Genomic DNA, 22470 nt, shown 5'->3' on the forward strand with positions numbered 1-22470 from the left:
ACTTACATGTTCCAGAAGCTACCTCTGAAAATGCAGCCCACATTCATAAACCTCTGTCTTCATTGTTTGCTCCAGTAAATCCTTACTCAGAAAAGATAATACTGTAATCCTATAAAAAATAATAAAAACAAGTCCCTCCATTGTGTGCTTCAGGAAACTCTTACAGATCAATTTTGAGTTAGCAGCCTGCCCACCTGAGCATTTCCTTATACAAACTGACATCACAAACTTTGGCTTTCTGTGCCCAACAATGCTATCATTTCAAGAATATTGCCTATGCCCAATTAGTTTCCTGCTTTCAAAGGCCCACCTTAAAATTCTTGCTCCCAGCCTCCCCCCACATGATTTAATGAATATCTCTCCAATGACATCTCTCTTTGCCACACTAAAACCTTTATGGTGTGATTGCTTACCGCAGTAAACTCCAGGGTTTTTGTTTTTGTTTTTACTCTGTTTTATTAACAGTCCAGTGACCATTTTGGAGATTCCACACTTCCAAGTCAACTTGTCAAAGAACAAATTTAAGACTTTTACATATAAACCAGTTTACCTGTCAGTGTTCTCTAATTTAATAAAGCTGTCCCTTATATCTTCAAAATAAAAACATTTTAAGTCCTTCCTTCTGTGTATCCATTTTTTCTTAATATATATTTTTTATTGTAAAGATACTGTACAGAGGGTTTACAATTACGTGAGCAAGGTAATGAGTCCATTTCCTACGAGCACTGTAGCATCGTTACACCCTTCTCTGTTTTCCCCTACCATTCCTTCCCTCCCCACCTCCTCAACTCCTCCCTTCCCTCCCTTCTCCCACAGCCTCCCTCCTCCTCAAAGTTGTAAAGTTCATTTTCAACATACTGTCTTGTACATCTCATTATTACAATGCGTCATCCTGAATCCTTATTTCAGCATTTTGTTATTTCCCTTCCCCTCCCCAAATTAGGAAAAAAATATATATAGAAGATGCAGGGCGCCGAAATCAAATACAGTGACAACAGGGATTGTGCCATGGAGGAAGAACATCCATACAAACAAACAACTAAATCACATAGTACATTATAAGTACCATAAAAAGAACAGCAACAAAGATAAAACCTCTTGTGTCCCTATCTTGGGGTTCATTTCATTTACCCATCAGGTTATATGGTCATCTTGTGTACCCATGTTTTAAGGCTGTAATTTATGTTGGTTTGCCAACATAATGTTGGTTTGCTAGTAAGCATCAGGTGGAATCAATTAACTAGATAAAATTTAGAGTAAATGCAATGCCACAGGGTTGCATTCCCCTCTTTCTAGTGAAGCACTGGGGGAATGGAAAGAGGGATGCCAGAGGGTGCTATGTGCACTACTACATGGTAACAATATATATTTTCTGTGTAGTAATTACAAACAACTGGAAAACAATGGCAAGTCCAGGAGTTTGGGGCATACAGTGGTATCTATAATAAATAGTCTTCCTAGAAACGAAGATTAGTCTCATACTCCCTTTTCACACTCACTTTCCACTAATTTTTTTTAACCTCATCATCTGTTTTTCACACTCTTAAAATTTCTAGCTCTGCTATCAGGAGAGCTGTCACTGGAGGCCATTCCCTGCTGTTGCTTCCCCATCTCAGTTCAGAAGCTGGTGCCTTGCTCTAGAATTGATAGACATCGTTGGTTCTTTGCAAAAGAATAGAATAACCACAGGAATTGTTTTCACAGCCACTGGTCTACTTTCACTTTGAAAAGTGTTTAGTGCCAATTACATGCCAAGTAAAAAGTTCAAGCACATGCCAACTCCGATTTTATCAGCTGATGAAACAGTGCACATGAATGACAATAAATAATACCTGTGTGTGTTCACATGTACACACACACTTACAAAATTAATAAAACATGTAGCATGTTGACATTTAAAGACAGAGGGTTAACAAATGCAGTGGTGACACTCACTAGACCCTATGTTGCAAATGAACTATACAAGTTGTAAATGAACCTGACTTATCTAACTGGACATCACCTTTACCCTAGCACCTAAAAAGATATACATGCTGGAGGTAAAAAATAAATACAATAAAATAAAGATAAAGCAGAAAATGGCAAAAGCAGGTGTGCACGGGAAGAAGAGAGGTAGATTTCTCAGTGTCTGTATGTAGCTAGGTAACCATCTAATCTCTTTCAGAAATAATTTCTCCCTACTTTCAACATTTCTTCAGTTTGTGCCAGTATCAGATTTCCTTAAATAAAGAATTCTTTACAGTATCAGATTTCCCTCCACCAGGGAGCTTTTATATTAAAGGTGTTTTTATTAAATGATGTGGTCAGGAAAGCCACATTTTCTATTTTGCTTATAGATGTCAGAATAATTGTTTTTGGCACAGTCTTATTTCACTGGTGACACTCATTTTTCTATGCCTTGTGAGAAAGTCTGATTTTCAGAAGGTTTTCCTAATTACTCACAACGCTGACATCTTCTATTTCTTCTCCTTTCTCATCACTCCCTGTTTTTAGTATGTAAATGTATTCCACTCTATTTTTAGTCTTTAGAAACCCTCCAGTGATGTATGGAAAAACACAGAGCCTTTTCTTGGTTTCCTTAAATAAGGAATGTTGAAGCTGTACCAAAAAAAGGTCCACTTAGCCCAAGTTTACGATTAGCATAACAAGGAATACTGGCTGGGTCTTGGAGATGTCTCACTAGCCAGGATCAACATGCAGAAAACTGCTGTTCTGTCAAGCCCTTCATTCTCATGGAAATAGATGTGCACTATGGAAACAAGGGCAGGATTGCTTTAGAGCTCGGATAAGGTTCACAAGTCATGCCAAGCACTTCTGATAGCCACAAAGCACAGTTTAGGAGAAACAATAGAAACAGACTAAGCAGCTCCTTGTCAAAGGCCTTTAAAAATTCCAACCACCTTTTCTAGCCAGACTGTTCCTAGGACGAAAGAGGAAGGGCTAGGAGGAGCAACTAACGTCTCTGCTAAAATCATGAAGGATGAAGAATCTCTTTTTGTTATAATGCCTTTTTATATTACTTTTTCTGACAAGTAGAGTGTAAAATTTAGGAAGGTGTTGAAGTTTGGGGCTTTAATGGGATAATTATCTCTAGCAGAATGAAGTCAGATCTCTAGATTGAATAACCAGTGAGGTCTGCTGAACAGATTACAACAGTAATGAGAATAGATCTTATACATATATATATATATATATATATATATATATATATATATATATATGTCTGAAAGCAATTGATTCAATGTATTTGTGAGTCTCTATGTATAAAACTAGCTCCCAACGAAATTATGGGGCTAGGGTATATATAGTTCAAGTAGTAGGGCACTTGCAATGAAATTCTGGGTTCATTCAATCCCCAATACATTAAAAAAATTTTGCCTAGTAAGGCAACACAGAACTCAGGAAGCAAAGAAAGCAGGAGAGTGGCAAGTTTGAGCACAACTGTGTTACAATAATAACAATAAAAGCTTAGAGCAAAAACAAAAACAAAAGATTAGTTGTTGTTGTGAGTTTGTTAGTAACTAAGTCCCTATCATAAAAAACTATCTAGTATGGAGTCACATGCCTGAGACCCAGGTACCCTACTGGTATGGGTAAATGGATTACACTCAACCCTGGTCTATAAAATAAAAAAAGCAAAAAGGTCTAGGAGCGTGGCTCAAGTGGTAGAGTATGTGAGTTGGAAGGCCAAAGTGCAACCTTTAGAACTGCCCCCACAAAAAAGAAGAAAAAAAGAAAAGATTCTCAGAAGCAAAAAAAAAAATCAAATAAAAAGTGTCTAGCAGGATGGTGTGCAAGGTAAGGGGAAAAAGTCAGTTCAAACCAAGATTATTTAAATCAGCCATGACGAACTGTGAACGTAACTGAATTTGAATTTGTCTTAAGGTAAGGGAGGAAAACATGACCAGAGAACATGAGGTAGTTAAAACAGTGTGCTATTTCTCTGATAAAGGTGCACATGTCACGTCTTTCTCTCTTGACCTTTTTAAATAACGCAAACATTTCTTGAATCCTCCACTAAACTCGGTGTATGTTTCCTTGGTCATTCAGAAAGATGGCATGAGGACCCTGAGTGAGTAGGATCAAAAGTGATAAGTGGCAGACAGCCATGAATGATGAAGGGTGACAAATATCAGATAGTGGAGAACTGTGGGTCATGGCCATGGGAGAAAGAGGTCCTGGGTCTCTGTGAGGAAACTCAGCAGTATCATTAAAATGTCCTCACTCACAGGGGAGCTCAGCCCTGTGGACTGGACCAATGGGAATTAATTTCTCACAGGCCATCTTCCAAAAATACTCAAATCCCCCAGGCTCATGCTGTTTGGCTCCCCCTCAAGACAACCCACTGTCAGGTGATGGAAAGTCCATTTGGCCCAGGGTGACTTAAATAGTTTGGGCTGAAAACAAACAAACAAATCTGACTTCTTACATGGACCCAGAAATGAACCCGTAGCAGGAGAAAAGCTTGGTATCTCCACCTCCATGGTGCATGTCATGCGTCTTTGGTCTAAGCCATTCTTTTCTACTGTGCAAATCACCTTGGGCACCAGGAAAGACATCCTCAAAAGAGTTATGTATCTGTGATGGTGGGTCTGCATCCAGGAGCAGGAACAGTCATCTCCTGGGAGCCCCCTCAAGTGATCCACAGCTGGAGAGAACACTTCACAAAGCCACACCTGTAACTAGAACTCTATGCCTACCTTTTAGCACCTGCTTCTAATTAGTCCTCCGTTTAAACCTAAAGCTCATGTCTAGACTTTGAAGATGGCCGAAGGTGAAGTGCCATCCTCCTGTCACATGCCCATGCCACATACATCTCCTATCTCTGCCCTTCCTCACGTCTCTGTTGAGTGGCTGCATCTGACATGTAGACTTTCTTATCATGTTCACTGTGTTAACCAACTTGCCTGAATTTTTCTCCTTCCGTGGACGCAAGGGGAACGTAGATAGCTAAGTTGATTCTCTGGTTACCAAAACAAAAAGAAAGCCACTAATTCTTTGGATTGGGTTTGCAAGAGCCTTATATGGAATCTCACAAGCTTACTGCTTCTCTCCTGAGTGAGGCTATTTGAAAAGTAGGGTGTGGTGGCTTTGATGTTGACTTACACTCTTCCAGGCTGGGGATTCTGCATCCCAAAAAAATACCACAGCACAGGCTGTTTCTAAGAAACAAATACTTTCTAAACTTAAATTGTATTATGTAAAGTTTGAACTATGGTTACAGCAACCAAACAGTCATTGATTTGGAAAATAGATCAGAAAATAAAACAAGAATCTCAAAGAAAAAGGATGGGGGGAGAAATTTTGGCAGTTTCTTTCCAGAATATTAGCTTTATTCGTGGAGGAAGCATGAAGGAATAAATTGTTCTGCTTTGCCATATCTTACTTAATAACATTAACCCATTCCCCTACAGTTAATAGCGAAGAGGTACTTTTATTTATTTATTTTTTTATTTTGTCTGTCACGGGGGCTGAACTCTGTCCCTCAACTCTTCAGCTCAAGGCTAATGCCCTACTACTTCAGCTGCAGCGCCACTTCCAGCTTTTTTCTGCTTATGTGGCGGTGAGGAATTGAACCCAGGGCCTCCTGCATGCGAGGCAAGCGCTCTACCACTGAGCCCCCTTCCCAGCCCACTAAGAGGTATTTAAAATAATATCTAACTTCACTAAAAGTATTCCAGTGGTTAAAGAAACAGATATTTTTACTTAGTCGGATAGACATTAGGTAAGCAATTTATCTCTCTCTATATAATTATGTATCTGTCTGTATCGAGATATACTCATCTATATAGATTATAGATAAACAGTTATATGATAGATTATAGACTATATAGATTAAATTATATCTATACTATAATATATTTGATATACTACAATATATGTCAGTTGTAGATATATAAAGAGATAGATTTATATTTATAAATATAGATATATTAGGTAGGCAATAAATATGTTAACTGGTATATTTTGTTTTAATTAGTTTTAATATGTATTCTATTTGTTTTCAAACAACAAATATTTATACTAGTTTATTATAAAGGAATTTTTTATTCTTGGTAAAATATACATGACAATACTCTTTGGCTGAAACTGGTATTATTTTCTTCACAAAAGCAGCACCCTGTTTTCTTTCTTATTGAACATCAAAGTATTTATCGGGTACTCTGAAGTGTGGCCAACCTTAATTTTCCTTAAGAGAAACTATGCTCTTCTTAAGGAGAAAAAGTACCCCTAGTAAAAGATCATAGATTATGGTATTGTCTTGCCTCTTTGAATAATGTTTTAATTCTCTTAATATTTTGTTTTCTACAATTTCCCTCAAATACTAATTTCCAGAAAATACAAAACAGATAATATGATTCTCTCTTATAGACATGTATAAAATATTATTTTCCAAGAGCTGTCCCATTTTAAATCATCTAATTTTAACTGAAAACATCTAATTTTAACTGAATCTAGATATTGAAAATGAAAATAAATAAGAGCATATCTCTTAAGTAAATTGATATATACATTTTGATAGTTAATTTTCTTCCTTTAAAACAGTCTTTTGAAATGTTACTTCGCATTATTTAATAAAAACCTTGAGATTGCTGAATGGGAATACAATCTAAACATTGAAGAACAAATATAATTCAATTAATTAATACACTTAAGTTTTAAGTATTATTTTTAAACTTTCAAATTAAACTAATCAAACTCTCAAAGCAATACTTACTTTATGAAATTTGTCCTATTGAAGTTCTTGTTAGCCATAGCTAAGATGGAAGAGAAGAAAGTTGTAGAGTTTATGAAGAGTTTATACTAGTACCATAGGTCAAGTTGATGAGTGTGTATATGCATGTATGGTAGGAAATGGACCCTGTAGATCAGAGATTAGACCAATTATTCACCTGATCAATGATCACCACAGGGCACATGGTGAGAGACTGGCATCCTCTGTTCCTGCCAGTGGTGCTGAACCACAGAAGCATGGACTTGAGCTCATGATGAACTGCTGATATTGGCCCAACCGTCTCTAGCCTGAGAGAGACGCTTCTTTGAAACGTTAATTAATCTCTGGAAAGTGGAGATGAAATGCATAAACTCTTAATGCATACTCTAGCTTCTCAGATACGTTTGCTATTCAATTACCCTCCAACTAGTTTTGTTAGCCTTATGTTCAAAATGCCCCCAGATTATGCCAGGCACTGGTGATTCATGCCTGTGAGGAGGCTGAGATCTGAGGATAGAGGCTCAAAGCCAGCCTGGGCAGGAAAGTTCGTGCATGAGACTCTTATCTACAATAAACCACTCAGAAAACTGCTGTGGCTCAAGAGGTAGAGTGCTCACCTTGAGCTGAAGAGCTGAGGGACAGAGCCCAGGCCCAAAGTTCAAGCTCCAAGACTGCCACCACCACCAACAACAAAAAGCCCAGATTATGTAAAAACAGGAAAATATCCACAGAGAATACCATACAATGGTAACTTTATAACTAGTTTCTCTTTCCCTTCCCTTCCTTTCCCTTCTTTTTCTTTTCACATGCCTTCCCATCCCCTCTTTCCTTTCCCCTTCCCTCCTCTTCCCTATCCCCTTCCTTCCTTCCTTCCTTTCTTCCCTCATTCTTTCTTGTTCTGATAAGCCCATAAATGGCCAAGAATGGAGGAGTATTTTTTTTAAAGGACATACGATAATATGTAGAAGAGTTATGTAATATGTTGTTTTATCTAGAGGTTCAAGATTAAAATGGAGTCTTGAGAACCAACTTACACCCATCTTACACTGTGAACTTTATTTTTCTTCATTACTATAGAATATGCCCACAATAGAGTCAGCAGCCTCTATCTATTTCAAATAGAGTGTAGACACGGAAGTACCATCCTGTAGCCAGTGGCTGTGCTCACATCTCATTGCTGGGAAATGCCAGCACAGCAGTTAGTTAGTGAATCTGCTACTGCTAATTGAATGAGTATTTTACCTGGTGAAAATTTTGACTAGGAGGCACAGTAATGTAATTGCATTAAAAGAACATACTGTGGGTCTGGGGAGGATGGGTGGTGAAGTGCACTCTGAGGGTTTCTGCTGATTGTACTCAGGGGTGTAAGAGGACTGATTTGCCTCCTATGGATGAATAGTTTGACACCTTGTTGCTTAAAACTTGCTTCTGTTTAAAGTACAACTCCGCAGCCAAAGGGGCACACAGATGTCACACTGCTGAATAGCATATGGACATCTCCAGGGCTGTTAAAAATGATCGCGCCAACCGTCTGTTTTCACTGGGGCTAACGGTATTTACTCCGTTCTAAGAGAGAAGATTGCGCTTTCCAATGCAGCTCAGGGGACCTATTTCCAGAAGGGGAAGAAGCAGGGAAAGCACTGTGGACTTGCAGGAGAAACGTCACATTTCCGTAATGGCCTCTTTCTTAACAATGTGGCAGTTTCGAATGTCAAAGAGGCCAAAAAAATATTTTCAGCTACAAACTAAATTACTTTTCAAATGTATAACTTAAGTCTTTTCGAACTCCCAATGAAACAGAGATGGGGAGGAAGGGTGGAGTGGCTGGCTGGCTTGCTGGGGATGGCAGAACTCAGCCACTGGTGCACGCTGAGCATGCCTTATGTTCTCAGTGAGCACCTGGTGAGCAAAAGCCTAGGTAAGCTACAAGATACAGGGTGAAGGGGAGCATCATTTGTCCCTTAGATATTTGGCTCCAGGTGTGGGGCATTATAACTGTTCTTCTCCAAATGTAGGTAAATTACACAATGTAAGTTCCAGCCAGACTTGTTCTCTAACTACAAAACTTCTAGTCATTAATTACAAAGATCAAAGAAATTTCTGGGCACAGTTTTATGGGAATAATGCATCACAGCCATACCAGATGCTACTTCCTTACTCAGTTCCACATCAATCATGCTGAAAAATAATGTCTACATACTACACATTACACATAGTACAAGAAGAGTGTGCAGTCTTGAGTAGTACCGAGGGTCTATTTTTAAGTATTGCTACCATGCCAGTTGACAACTGTATGGTGATGGGTGTGTTAATGACACCAACTTAGCCATTTATAATGTGTGTGTGTGTGTGTGTGTGTGTGTGTGTGTGTGTTTATTTCAAAACACCATGCTATGTATGATGGATAAATATAATTGTCTCTCTTCATTTAAAGATAAAACATTAAGAAAAAGCAAATAAAACACATGTACATACACACATACTTGGTGAAGGAGGTACTAAGGAGAAGTGGACATGTTCTATGCATGTGTGCTAACAATATAAGCATGCTCCTGAGAAAATGGAAGGTAAATAAACAATAGAGATTGGTGTTTTTTGCATATTTTTCAACTTCAATGTCTCTAAATCTGGAAATCCCTGTGATATTTTTATCACTGTTGAAAAGCACCCCAGAAGAGTTGTTTTCTCATTGATCATTTGAATCTAGTTCCTAAAAATTGAACTTAGGCTAAACTATGGTGTCTACTGTATGGCAGAGCCATTTCATCCCGATAGAAATTATTCGCTACTTTCCTTGCATTATATATTTACAATGTTTAACATATGGAATACTCTTGTCTAAGCTAACATACTAATTTTCCATCTTAACCACTAGGCCATGGCTTTCTATGATATAATTCAATAAGAGATGACCAAGAGGAAATAATAAGTGTAATTTTAGCTACTTACACACAGAATAATTGGAAAGGAATTGGACGTGTTTGAACTTACCAATGGCTGCATTGCAAAAGCATAACCCAAGCAGAAAGTGGACAACATCCTGTAGGAGTGCAGACCATCCCTGCTGCTGACTACTCATCCTGGCTGAATTTCTCTAAAACAATCATGCAACTCACCTCGGTAGATACTATTGTAAGCATCTGTTTTTGTGCCTATAAAATCATATGAGCTAGAGCTTCTGGTATGTATTGAGGCCTGGAACTGCAACCTATTTAAGTTAAACCAAACAGTAACCTGTACACACAGCACAACAGACAAGGCCCAGATCATGCCCACAGAAAAGCCCATGTGAATACAGAGAAGATATGAATTAATATCATGAGGTTTTAACAATTTTAAGTGAAGCCAAGGTCAGATGATGATAGGATGCAAGAGGGAAGAAAGAAAAACATACACATATATACATGCACACATACACACACATATACAGACAGACATAGAAATACAATAATAAAAAGACTCCATGTCAAAATGCACAAGCAGATATTATTTGATCTCAATTATGTGAATAATAAAGATGATATAAGGAATGTTTGGATTATTTTTACTAAAATGCTAATATAATAAAACATACAACAGAAAAAATAACCATTCACAGACATTAACTTCTGACCTTAGAAACTAAGTAAGAATGTATGTATGGCAATGATTAAGATCCCTAATTCATTCTAGATAACATGAAGCTACTGTTTCCACAGTTTTGCTGGAGAATGCTTAGTGTTGCCTTCCCTTGCGAATCTCTTCCTTAACCCTATCTCTATACAAATGCCTGACTCTTACACACACATTCATATGTTACAGAAATGCTCCACTAAACCAAAATTTTAGGGCCATTCTATTACACCATTGAAGAACTTTAACATAAAATTTATTTATATACGATAAAGATACTGCCATTTTTATGAACTGTTTGTCCATTGTGTCAGATCTAAACTTTCAAGTTAAACAATGCCTTCCATCGTATGTTTCTTTATGAAGATAAAACAGGACATATTTCTCTCAGCTCTAGGAATAATCGTGTCCTTAAAGGCTATATAGCACACAAAAAGCCACATCACTGGAAAGACTCCATCATGGCTGTTTGGAAAAATGATGTCAATCTTTGCTTCTAATTTTGAATTCCTTTCACCTTATTGATTCTTTTATCACAATTTTTCTCACTTCATTCTATTTGTGTGTGTGTGCCTGTGTGTGTGTGTGTGTGTGTGTGTGTGTGTGTGTGTGTGTGTGTGTGTGTGTGTGTGTGAACACTGGGACTTGAACTTATGGCCTGGGCATTGTCCATGAGCTGTTTTGCTCAAGGCTATCACTCTACCATTTGAATCACAGTTCCACTCCTGGCTTTTTGGTGATTGGTTGGAGATAAGAGTCTCACCGTCTGAGTTGACTTCAAGCCATAGTCCCCATATCTCTGCCTGTTAAGTTGCTAGGATTACAAGCATGAGCCACAAGTGCCTACCTCACCTTAGCTACTTTAACATATGAGTATCTGTATGCTCTTTTATGTATTTTATGATCAGCATAGATTATGCACACCTATCCATAAATTAAGAAAAAAGCAGGTCTCTGAATAAGAAGCAGACATCCAGAGGGAGTTCCGGGAAGATGGCGGAAGAGAAGCTGGAGGCAAAACAAGCTCTCGCATAGAAAGCAGTTTTAGAGTTCCAGTGAACAGGCCTAAGCCAGAGAATCACACCAAGTGTGCCATCACAGGACAGAGTCAGGCCAGAGAGGGAAAATCCAGGCAAGGAGACAGATGGGAGCTCTTGCCAGTAGCTGCTGCTGCCGCGGTGGTGGGGGGGGGGGCGGTGGTACCGCCATACCTGAAACAGAGAGAGTCCGGGACGAAAGAGCCAGACGCGGTGGCCCAGCGGATTCTACTCAACACCAGCAAGAACCGACAACGAGTGGACATCTTCGCAGACCAGAGACGACCCAGGAACCAAGACTCGGCGTGAGTAGAGGCCTGACGTCCTCACTCCTTCTCAGGGAGCAGAGGAAGGAAGGCCACCCCTCCCCCCCAGCACTGGAGATCTCCATCTTGGATACCGACAAAGCTCGGAGGAGCTGCTAGCTCCAACTCAGGCCTTGGAATAAATCTAGAGTCATCTAGCAGATCACAAGAGCCTAACCTGACCTGCCAGACTCAGCTCCACCCAGGGAAAAGTCACCCAGCTCGGGGCGCCAGCCCCAGGAGTGGCTTTCTTCACTGGATTAATCAGAGCCAGAGGCTGCCCCTCCCTTTAGCAGCCTCGACATCAGTGAACAGAAACCCTGAGAACGGCTCCAGGCTGGGCTCTGTGAGTTTCTCACAAACTAGCCCCCAGGAAAAGCTACTGTTTGCTGAAAGGCCTCAACTCTACCCAGAACCTAACCTCATCACAGCATCTCCAAACTTGACGAAAAAGCCATCTCCCTCTTTTGTGATACTCAAAGCACACCCCCTTCCTATTGAACTAACTTGGGAGGAGGATCGCAAAATCCTGGGTAAAGCAAAGCATTTTTCTGCCTGTCCAAACAAACTGACTTAAGAAACCAACCAAGCCACAGGACCACAAGCAGACCAGAGACTCCAACCAGAGGCTGATTACAGACACAAGGGAGATACAGGATTTTTCCCAACCCTCCCAAAAAAATCAAAACTTTTTTTTTCTTTCCTCTTCTTCTATATTTTTAATACCTTTTACAAAAAAATTTTTTTCTTTTCTAAAACTTTTTTTAATTTTTACATTTTTTGAAAAAAATTGTTTTCTAGTAACTTTTTTCCCCCTTATAATCTTTATTTTAGGGATACATGCGTGTGTGCGTTTTTCTTTCTTTTTTTTTAAAAAAAATTCTTTTTGTTTTTTGCTTAGCTCGACTGAACTTCTGATCTTTTTTTTTCTTTCTTCCTTATACTTCTCACCTTTTCCTCTCTTTTGTTCTTCTTTATGGGACTTAATTGTTCTGCACATCCTCAAATAAACCCGTAGTTGACTATTAGACCCTATCCCCCATTGTGTACACACTTAATCCACAAATTTATTATGCAATTCAAAACTTCTGAGACTTAAATTCCTTAATAGCAGTACTACCTCTTTATACCTATATAATATTTTAAGTATTTTTATTTTTAAGTTTTTCACATCTCCTTTATATCCCTCCCCTTCTCTCATTATAGTCACGTTCTTTGAATAGTTTGTTCTCCAATCTGCATATTATTAATTTTTATTTTTCTATTTTTTCTGGTCTCTTTTTTCCCTTTCTCTTTCTTCTTGGTTTTTCTCTCTCTACTTTCATCCTATCCAACCTATTTCTTGCTTTGAGTCTAGGACTTAGTTAAGCTAACTCTCCCAGTACCTTCCCACATCACTCTATTCCTATTTTTTAACCACATCTCTCCCTAAACCTAATAATTTCTGGTTTACCAAATTCTTCTTTGCGGTTCATAGCCCATTAATATATAGTTGTTTGATGTTGAATAGAGGTATCTGTTGAACTAGATTGTATCTGCAGACTATTGACTGTGCAAATTCAGACTTCAGTTGATGCTTGCCTTAAGTTAGTGTTCCAGCACAAAACTGGTGTTACTTTCATCCCAAATGGGCAGAGTAAGCCGGAAAACCACAAGAAAAATGGCAAGTCCGGGTATCTCCACTCCTACTCATGATAATCAGGGGACAGAACAGATAATGAATAATCCAGAGGAGAGTTCCCAAATAACTCTACAAACACTGCTGGCAAACATGATAAATGAAAAGATTGAAAACATATAAAGAACTCTGTATGACCGTGATAGGGAGAGAGAGGAGGCAAACAAAAGGTCAATGCAGGAAAAGATTGAAAACCTACAAAAGACTCTGTATGAGCGTGAGAGGGAGAGAGAGGAGGCAATCCAAAGGTTTATACAGGAATATCATGAGCGTAAGGAAGCTACTCAAAAACTGATACAGGATTTGCGTGAACAGCTTGAGAATACTCAAAGAGAAAGGTAGGAATGGCGTGAACAGGCTGAGAACACTCAAAGAGAACTACAAGAATGGCATGAACAGGAGGAAGCTAAGCAAAGAGTAATAGGAATTGAGAGAGCAGGATGAGAATACACAAAGATCACTAAAGGCATTCATGGGGTCCATTAACAAAGAGCTGAAGGAAGTTAGGGAGACCACAAAGAGAATGCTGAATGGAACCCAACAGAAGGAATGGGAGTCCAAAGAAACCATAACCAATCAACTAAGTGATTTGAGAATAAACACTGAACACCAAATTAAGGAAGTAAAGAAGTCCATACAAGATCTAAAACAAAGCTTCAACAAAGAATTTGAAGCCATCAAAGCTGACCAATTAGAAGGAAAAGAAATAAAAAACAAAGTAGAAAGTCTTGACAGCAGGTTAGACCATGCAGAAGATCGAATCTCAGGGATTGAAGATAGCCTAGATATTATAGAGAAAGAACATACAACCATCCAAGACAAGTCCAAGAAATATGATAGATCTATCCAACACTTGGAAGACACCATCAGAAGGCCTAATCTAAGGATAATGGGTGTAGAGGAGCACCTAGAAACAGAAGTTAATGGTCTAGGATATTTGTTTAACAGAATCCTAGCAGAGAACATCCCAAACATGCAAAAAGATAGGCCTATTCAGATACAAGAAGCTTTTAGAACTCCAAATAGACCAGATCAGAATAGGACATCCCACCTACACATTATAATCCACACAGGATCAACTCAGACCAAGGAAAAGATCCTTAAAGCTGTGAAGGAGAAAAGATTAATCACCTATAAAGGGAAACCAATTAGAATCACCTCAGATTTCTCAGCAGAGACAATCAAAGCAAGAAGAGCCTGGAATGATGTATGCCAAGCCTTAAAAACAAACAACTATCAACCAAGAATACTGTACCCAGCTAAACTCTCCTTCATATCTGAAGGCCAAATAAAAACCTTCCATAGCAAAGAAAAATTGAAACAATACATTTCCACCAAACCAGCCCTACAAAAGATTCTTAAAGATGTCTTACACATAGAAAACCAATAACACCACAATAAAGGCCAAGAAACTGCACCCAAACTGAGAATCCAAGAACCATAGGAAGAACCCAGGGTTCACAACCCCCAAGAAGGTGGATAACATGACAGGAACTCCCAAATATCTCTCAGTCCTATCTCTTAACATAAACGGACTTAACTCTCCAATTAAGTGACACAGACTGTCTAGTTGGATTGAAAAACAAGATCCTTCTATCTGCTGCCTTCAGGAGTCACATCTTGCCCGTAAAAACAAACACATTTTCAATGTTAAAGGCTGGAGCAAAATCTACCAAGCAAACGGCCCCCATAAACAGGCGGGAGTTGCAATCCTAATATCAGATAAAATAGACTTCAAATTAAAATTTGTGAGAAGAGATAAAGAAGGTCGCAACATACTAATTAAGGGATCTCTCCTTCAGGAGGATATTATAATTCTAAATAACTATTCGCCAAACAACGGAGCACCCAAATTTATCCAAGAAACACTACTTTCCCTCAAATCCCACATAGATCCAAAGACATTAATTGTTGGGGATTTTAACACACCACTCTCCCCACTAGATAGATCAACTCGGCAAAAACTCAACAGAGAAACTGCAGATCTAAACAGCTGCATAGATCAACTAGATTTAACAGACATCTACCAAATATTTCACCCAGCAGCATCAGAATACACATTTTTCTCAGCAGCACATGGAACATTTTCTAAAATAGACCACATTTTTAGGCCACAAAGCAAACTTGTCCAAATTCAGAAACATTGAAGTTATACCTTGCATTCTCTCTGACCACAAGGGAATAAAATTAGAACTCAACACCAAAAGCCACCAAAGAAAGTCTGGTAACACATGGAGGCTGAGCAACACACTGCTGAATCACGAGTGGGTCATGGAAGAGATTAGAAGGGAAATTCAAGTGTTCATGCTATTCAACAAAAATGAGCACACAAATTACCAGCTCCTCTGGGACACAGCAAAGGCAGTACTCAGAGGCAAGTTTATAGCTCTCAGCTCCTACATCAACAAATTAGAGAGATCTGAAACCAACAATTTAATGAGACATCTGAATCTCCTTGAAAAAGAGCAGCAAGATAAACCCCAATCCAGTAGATGGAAAGAAATAATTAAAATTAAATCAGAATTAAATGAATTAGAATCCAAAAAAACTATAGAAAGAATCAACAAAACAAAGAGTTGTTTCTTCGAAAAACTTAACAAAATTGACAGACCCTTAGCAAATCTTATCAGAAAAAGCAGAGAACACACCCAAATAAATAAACTCATAGATGAGAATGGAAACATCACTACGGAAACAACCAAGATTCAGAACATTATCAGGGAATACTTCTCAAAACTTTATGCTAAGAAGTTTGAGAACTTGACAGAAATAGACCTTTTCCTAGCAAATATTGACATGCCAAAACTAAACCAAGATGAGTTAAACCAGCTAAACAGGCCCATATCAAGCATTGAAATAGAAACAGCAATAAGAGACCTCCCAGCTAAGAAAAGTCCAGGACCAGATGGTTTTACAGCAGAATTCTACAAGGCCTTCAAAGCAGAGCTCACACCAATACTCCTCCAACTCTTCAAGGAAATTGAAAGAGAAAGTTCATTACCGAACACATTCTATGAAGCCATCATAACCCTCATCCCAAAACCAGGCAGGGACTCATCAAAGAAAGAGAACTATAGACCCATTTCTTTGATGAACATTGATACAAAACTTCTCAACAAAATTTTGGCCAACCGACTTCAACAATTCAGCCAAAAAATCATACACCACAATAAAACAGGATTCATTTCAGGGATGCAAAGCTGGTTCAATATACGCAAATCAATTAATATTACTCATCACATCAACAGGAGCAAGGATAAGAACCACATGGTTATCTCAATAGATGCAGAAAAAGCATTCGACAAGATCCAACACCCCTTTATGATGAAGGTTTTGGAAAAATTAGGAATCCAGGGAACATTCCTCAATACAACAAAGGCTGTATATGACAAACCTACAGCCAGCATTATACTTAATGGTGAAAAACTAAAGCCATTTCCTCTTAACTCAGGAACAAGACAAGGATGCCCACTCTCTCCACTTCTCTTCAATTTAGTATTAGAATGCCTAGCTACAGCAATAAGGCAAGATGCAGACATAAAGGGGATCCAAATAGGGAAAGAAGAAATAAAACTCTCCCTCTTTGCAGATGACATGATCTTGTATTTAAAGAATCCCATAGACTCCACTCCCAAATTACTCAAGCTGATTCAAATCTTTGGAAAATTAGCAGGGTATAAAATTAACCCCCCAAAATCAATGGCTTTTCTGTATGCCAACAATGAGAAAAGTGTGGCTGAAATTAGGAAGGTAACTCCATTTGTAATAGCCCCTCAAAAAATAAAATACCTAGGAATTAACTTAACCAAAGAAGTGAAGGACCTCTATGATGAAAACTTTAAAATCTTGAAAAAGGAAATCAAAACAGATCTTAGAAAATGGCAAAACCTCCCATGCTCCTGGATTGGAAAGATTAACATCGTGAAAATGGCTATACTTCCCAAGGCTATCTACAAATTCAATGCGATACCTATCAAAATTCCAACCTCATTCTTCAAGGAAATAGAAGAGGCAATCCAAAAATTCATATGGAACAATAAAAGACTCCGAATAGCAAAAACGCTCCTCAATGGAAAGAACACTGCTTGTGGAATATCAATACCAAATTTCAAACTCTACTATAAAGCCATAGTAATCAAAACAGCTTGGTACTGGCATAAGAACAGACCTCAGGACCAATGGAATAGAATTGAAAACCCAGAAATGAACCTACAGACCTATAGCCAACTAATCTTCAATAAAGGAGCTAAAATAATAGAATGGAAGAAAGACAGCCTCTTCAGTAAATGGTGCTGGCAAAATTGGTTAACTATTTGTAGAAAACTAAAACTAGATCCGTATATATCACTCTGCACCAAAATCAACTCCAAATGGATCAAAGATCTCGGAGTCAAAGCAGACACTCTGAAAACCTTACAGGATGGAATAGGAGAAACCCTAGGCCTCCTTGGCTCAGGCCGAAATTTTCTGAATAGAGACTCGGAAATACAACAAATCAAAGAAAGGTTGGACAAATGGGATTGCATGAAGTTGCAGAGCTTCTGCATGGCAAAGGACATAGCTAGCAAGATCAATAGAAAGACCACAGATTGGGAGAAGATCTTCACTAGCCATAAAACGGACAAGGGTCTCATATCTAAAATATACTTGGAACTCAAAAAATTAAATCCCCCAACAACAAATCCTCAAAGAAACAACTGCCTAATAAATAAGTGGGCTAAAGACTTGAAGAGAAACTTCTCTGAAGAAGAAAGAAGGATGGCCAATAGACACATGAAGAAATGCTCAACCTCCCTAGCCATAAAAGAAATGCAAATCAAAACAACATTGAGATATCACCTCACCCCAGTTAGAATGGCTATAATCAAGAATTCTAACAACTATAGATGCTGGAGGGGATGTGGACAGAAGGGAACCTTTCTTCATTGTTGGTGGGAGTGTAAACTTGTTCAACCACTTTGGAAAGCAGTATGGAGGTTCCTCAAAAGACTTCACATAGACGTCCCCTATGACCCAGCAATCCCACTTTTGGGCATTTACCCAAATGTTTACAAACAAGACCACACTAAAGCTACCAGCACAACTATATTTATTGCAGCATTATTTACCATAGCTAAGATCTGGAACCAACCCAGATGCCCCTCAGTAGATGAATGAATCAAGAAAATGTGGTATATATACACAATGGAATTCTATGCCTCCATCAGAAAGAATGACATTGCCCCATTTGTTAGGAAATGGAAAGGCTTGGAAAAAATTATATTAAGTGAAGTAAGCCAGGCCCAAAGAAACATAGGTCCCATGGTTTCCCTTATTTGCAATATCTAGTATATGTATGAGTCAAGCAGGAAAGGGCAGATAATGTGATGTTAGGAAAATAAACCCTTAGATATGTATTTAAATGTTTTTTCTTTCATGCATTTGTTTCTAACTCATTTATAAGATTATTTCTTTGTTGTTTTGTATTTCCCTCCCCCACAGTATAACCCCTGCTTTCACTATATTTGATGTCGGTATAATTTGTGGAGGAGATGGGGAAAAACAAGTCGTTTAAGGATACAGGTGGACCTGTTGCAACAATGAGAAGTACAAATTGTCATGTCGAAAACAAACTTTACAACTTTGGTGCGGGGGTGGGGGGGTGGGGGGGTGGGGATTGGGTGGAGGAGAGGGGGAGGCTGGGAAGGGATGTGAAGGGTAAACAAAGGAGGAGGCTGCAATGCTTGATAAGGGTAAACAAAGGAGGAGGCTGCAATGCTTGATAAGAAATGTACTCATTATTTTGCCCATGTAATTGTAACCCCTCTGTACAGTATGTTCGCAAAAAATAAAAATAAAAATTTATAAAAAAAAAAAAAGAAGAAGAAGAAGCAGACATCCAAATATAGGCTTGTGGAACATACAGAAGATAATAGGTCTTAGCAATGCAGAACTAAGGATGGCTGCTATGCTTTAGGAAAGAGGAATTATAAACGAATATCTATTTATATACCTTATACATCCACCTGTATACCTTACTTGTATACCTAAATACTCTAATCTCAAAGAAATAATGTGTTATAATTAAAGAAACAAATCTGCCTTTTACATTCTCAAGGTAAAGAGCCTCAGATAAAAATTGTGTGGACACTTCCACTAAAGGAAGGCTAGAGAGACGAAGAGCATATCAATATAGAAAAAAATATGTATACTTTCTTTATAGAGAGTGAAGAAACCTCAGTAAGTGAGTCCTGATGGAATCAGGAAAGGTGGTAGGCTGTGGTTGGTTAATAGTGCCTGCTTTTGCCACAGATCCTCATGTTCTCTGCATTAGCTAGCTTGCTGTCATTCAATAAAATACTTTAGGTGATCAATTTCTAGAAAGCAGTTTATTTTGCTTCATGGTTTCAGTTAATGGCCTTGTTTTCAAGGCTGTAGTAAGGTGGCACAGCATGGGTTCATGGTAGGCAGAAAACAAGAGAGAGGAAGACCAAGAACTAGGGTCCCAACATTCCTTCCAAGAGCACATACCCAATGGTCTCACTTCTTCCCTTTATGCCCTACTTCCTAAAGGTCTCACTACTATCCAAGAGCTCTATAGGCCAAGATAAAAGCCTTTCATTAACATATGGACCTATGAGGACATTAAAGACGCAAATTACAGCACATTTCAATAAGCTGCTTTGTCAAGGAACAGAGGTGGCTAGTAGGCAGTTTATTGGAACTGTTCACTGAATGCAGACCCTTAAACAGAGTAAAATAAGAAGATCCTTACATATCACCCTGCACCAGACTCAACTCCAAATGTATCAAAGACCTCAAAGTAAAACCAGACACCTTGAAAACATTGCAGGCAGGAATAGGAGAAAGTCTAGGGCTCCTTAGCACAGGCCAAAATTGTGTTAGTAAAGGCCCAGAAACACAACAAATCAAAGAAAGGTTGGAAAAATGGAATTCATGAAGATGCAGAACTGCATGGCAAAGGACATAGCTAATAAGGTCAGTAGAAAGCCCATGGACTGGAGAAGATGTTCACTAGGTATACAACAGACAAGGGCCTCATCTCTAAAATATACTTAGAACTCAAAAAATTAAATCCTCCAAAAACAAATCCTCAAAGAAACAACTGCCTGATTAATAAGTGGGCTAAAAACTTAAAGACTTCTCTGAAGAGGAAATAAGAATGGCCAACAGATACATGAAGAAATGCTCAACCTCTCTAGCTATAAAAGAAATGAAAATCAAAACAGCATTGGGATTCCACCTTACCCCAGTTAGAATGGCTAGAATCAAGAACTCTAATAACAACAGATGCTGGAGGGGATGTGGACAGAAGGGAACCTTACTTCATTGTTGGTGGGAGTGTAAACTTGTTCAGCCACTCTGGAAAGCAGTATGGAGGTTCCTCAAAAGACTCCACATAGAGCGTCCCTATGAACCAGCAATACCACTTGTGGGCATTTACCTAAATGATCACAAAGAAGGCCATACTAAAGCTACCAGCACAAGAATGTTTATTGCAGCATTATTTACCATAGCTAAGATATGGAACCAACCTAGATGCCCCTCAGTAGATGACTAAGTCAAGAAAATGTGATATATACATATTAGATAGATAGATAGATAGATAGATAGATAGATAGATAGATAGATAGATAGATAGATAGATAGAGGATAGATAGATAGATAATAGGAGTTCTATGCTTCCACCAGAAAGAATGACACCGCCCTATTTGTTAGAAAATGGAAAGACTTGGAAAAAATCATATTGAGTGAAGTAAGCTAGACCCAAGGAAATATAAGTCCCATGTTTTTCCTCATTTGCAATAATTAGTATACATCTAGGATAATTTTATCAGATAACCAGAAAAATTCAAAAGCTATGTACATATGACCATATAAGATGATGTTAATTTGGGCTGGGAAGTTGGCTCAGTAGTAGAGTGCTTGGCTCGCATGCATGAGGCCCTGAGTTTGATTTCTCAGCACCACATAAGCAGAAAAAAGGTAGAAGTGGTGCTATGGCTCAAGTGGTAGAGCGCTAGCCTTGAGCTGGAGAGCTGAGGGACAGTGCCCAGGCCCAGCGTTCAGCCCTCATGACCAACAAAAAAATAAAATAAAATAAAAAAAGATGACTCTAAGTGAAATGAACCCCAAGATATGGATAGAAGAGGTCTTTCTTTGTTGTTGTTATTTTTAATGTATTATGTGATTTCTTCTGTTTCTTTTGTATGCTTTTCCCCCTGTGGCATATCCCCTATTGTCACTGTACTTGATTTTGGTACCCTGCATCTTATATATACATTTGTCTAATTTGTGGAGAGGAAGGGGAATAACAAAATGCTGAAACAAGGACACAGGATGACCCATTGCCACAATGATACCCACAAGACAGTATATTGGAAATGAACTTTACAACTTCAGGCTGCGGGGGTGGCAGGTGAGGATCCAGGGACGTGGGGGAGGAAAGGGATAGTGGGAGAACAAGAAGGGGAGGGGAAACAATGCTTGACCGGAAATGTCCTCATTTCCTTAACTGTAACCCCTATGTACAGCATTTACAATAAAATTAAAAAAAAGAATATGTAGCCTAGTTTTTCTTTCTTTATCTAGTGTGTTTTCTCCTTATTTGTATCAGGATGATAATAAAACCCCAAAGATTCATTAGTTGTCATTTAAGTAAAATGACTAAGAGTGAATTATCTAGCTCTGGAGTTTGTTTATACCAAATTTACAGTTTTATATAAAACATAGCAGGATCATAAATGGTCAAATGATGGTCTGATCACTATACATTTTTAATTTATCATTAAAAATAGCTCTATCCATTTTCTAAAAGATTATTGTATAGATGTTTGTGCAGAGTTATAGTGTTTCTGGAAAAATGAATGTACTTAATTGAAAAACTATTATTCGTATCTTGAAGGGAAATTGTACAAAAGAATTCACATCATCAAGTAACAGACAATTGAGTCAATATTTCCAAAGATGAAATACTTTCTCATTTTGCCAACCCTGATTCATACAATATGAGGAAATGTTCATGTTTATATGTTTAACACTAGACATGGTAAACATAGTTACTGAAGAAATTCAAGAAAACAATCAAGCTTAAAACCTGGAAATCTTCATAAAGGGTGGGAA

General features: G+C 38.3%; 1 protein-coding gene across 3 annotated transcripts in view; it reads right to left on the reverse strand.

Moving 5' to 3' along the window:
• Positions 1-22470, reverse strand: part of Grid2 (glutamate ionotropic receptor delta type subunit 2) — a 1058508-nt gene that overhangs the window by 364226 nt on the left and 671812 nt on the right. The gene's annotated exons all lie outside the window — the stretch shown is intronic.

The sequence above is a fragment of the Dipodomys spectabilis genome, unplaced genomic scaffold (genome assembly GCF_019054845.1).
Source record: "Dipodomys spectabilis isolate Male_0828 unplaced genomic scaffold, ASM1905484v1 ptg000297l, whole genome shotgun sequence".
NCBI classification, from domain to species: Eukaryota; Metazoa; Chordata; class Mammalia; order Rodentia; family Heteromyidae; genus Dipodomys; species Dipodomys spectabilis.